The 2,166-nt window shown below is 44.6% G+C and overlaps 1 pseudogene; it reads left to right on the top strand.

Moving 5' to 3' along the window:
• Positions 1-642: 642 nt before the first annotated feature.
• Positions 643-1,453, top strand: LOC101579707 (annotated as a pseudogene).
• Positions 1,454-2,166: the final 713 nt, after the last annotated feature.

The raw sequence follows: 2,166 nt of genomic DNA on the forward strand, positions 1-2,166 counted from the left end.
TATTAATCAATTTTGAAACTATCTAATTGCTATTTGTTTCTCAATGAAATTAATTTTAAAAAGACAATGGTCCTAAGAATCTTCATCATATTTTTGAAAATAGTGGTAAATGGGCAGAAATCTCACCTTGACTAACTTTATATGCTGATATTTGTGAACTAAGCAACTACACTGAGGATAGCAATGTGTAACACTATAATCTTGCTTGAAATACCTATCATTTTCATCTTCTAAATGTGTACTGCTTCTAATGTCATATAAGTTATTACTAAACTCTCTTTAAAGTACATGTTTGTAAAATTAAAAAGGTAATAAAAGGAAAAAGAGACATGAAAAAATGTCTTAGGATTGTCCTGCTTTAAAAAATTAAATATAGAATTAGCATATGATTAGCAGTTAACTCCTTGGTATGTACCCCAAAGAATTAAAAGTTGTTTCATAAATAGATACTTGTGCACCAGTATTCATAACATTATTCACAGTAGCCAAAAGGTGGCAACAACCCAGATATCCACCAACAAATGAATAGTAAAATGTGGCATGTGGCTTGCACACATGATAGGACATTTTTCAGAATTAAAAATAATGAAATTCTTATAGATGACACAACATAAGTGAGTCTTCCAAAATTATGCTAAGCAGATGCCCAAATCTAAGTGAGACAAGAAAGTTTCCTTAACAAAAACTTCCAAGAAAAGCTTAGAACTGAAACAGAACCTGATAGAAGAACTTTGGAAATGTGTGGACACATACCAGTACCTCTTCATTTTCTCTGTGGCCATCATGAGCAACAGCAAGCTGAAGGACATCTGGAATGCCTGGAAACACAGCCAGATGTGCTTTGGCAAAAAACAAGGTGATGATGGTGGCCTTGGGTCGAAGCCCAGCTGACGAGTACAATGACAACCTGCACCAGGTCTGTAAGAAGTTGAGGGGTTACACTGGCCCCCTTTTCACCAACCGCATGAAGGAAGAGGTCAATGAGTGGTTTACGAAATACACAGAAATGGACTTTGCCTGAGCTGGAAACAAAGCAACTTTCACCGTGACCCTGGATCCAGGGCTTCTGGAGCAGCTCTCTCACTCCAGGGAGCCTCAGCTGAGGCAGCTGACATTGCCTACTGCCCTTAGGAGAGGTGTGGTGACCCTACTGTCTGACTGTGAGGTATGCAAGGAGGTTGATATGCTGACCCCAGAGCAGGCTTGCATCCTGAAGGTCTTTGGCCATGAGATGGTCAAATTCAAGGTGACCATTAAGTACATGTGGGATGCCTAGTCAGGAAGGTTCCAGCAGATGGGAGAAGATGACTTGCCAGAGAGCACACCTGAGTCTTCAGAAGAATCAGAGTCAGAGGGTGAGGATGATTCACTGACTCAGGACCAGAGGCTTACAGCCTGTGCTGGTCTCCCCTGGACCACAGGACTGCGGCCACCTTTCAGAGGGAGCAGCTAGTTATTTAGCTGTGGATGAGGACAAGGAAGGGAAATGGGGACTAACTGTGTCTCCATAAAGAATCAAACTTTGTCTGCAGGTGTCTCCCTATAGACAGCAAGACTCTTTTTTTTTTTTTTGGTAGAGGGGATGTGCTTTATTTTTTCATTGATCTTTCTCAGACAGGTGTTTGACATGTAGTCCAGGGGACAGGGTGATAGGTCAGTAGAAGTGCTTGCCTGGCAAGCGCCGCATCCTGAGTTCAATCCCCGGTACTGCATTAAAAAAACTAAACAAACCAAACAAACAAACAAAAAACCACCAAGCGATTGTCCAGGCTGGCCCTGAACTCACTGTGTAGCCCAGGCTGGCCCTGGACTCACAGTGATCCTGCCTCAGCCTCCTGCATGTGCTACCACACGGTCTACTCAGACTTTCTGCCCACTGGGAGTAGAAGCTCAGAAAACTCAACAGAAAGTCAGGCAGGCACGACCTGATGACATTCCGTGTTCCTAAGGGCACAGGTCCTGAAGCTCAGGAGATGCACCCCGAAGCACCGAGACAGAAGTGTCTGTGTCCTGGGACAGGCCTGTTTCCCTGCAGTGCGTGAAGGCTGTTGGCATCCGGTCTCCTCTGCTGTCTCCGCCTCAGTGCAGCCTCAGCTTGGCTGAGCAGAGTGGTCACACAGGCCCTGCCCCGGAAAAGGGGACAAGGGCCCGCTGAGGGACCTGGAA

This window comes from Octodon degus, unplaced genomic scaffold (genome assembly GCF_000260255.1).
Source record: "Octodon degus isolate 3935 unplaced genomic scaffold, OctDeg1.0 scaffold00397, whole genome shotgun sequence".
Taxonomy (NCBI): Eukaryota; Metazoa; Chordata; class Mammalia; order Rodentia; family Octodontidae; genus Octodon; species Octodon degus.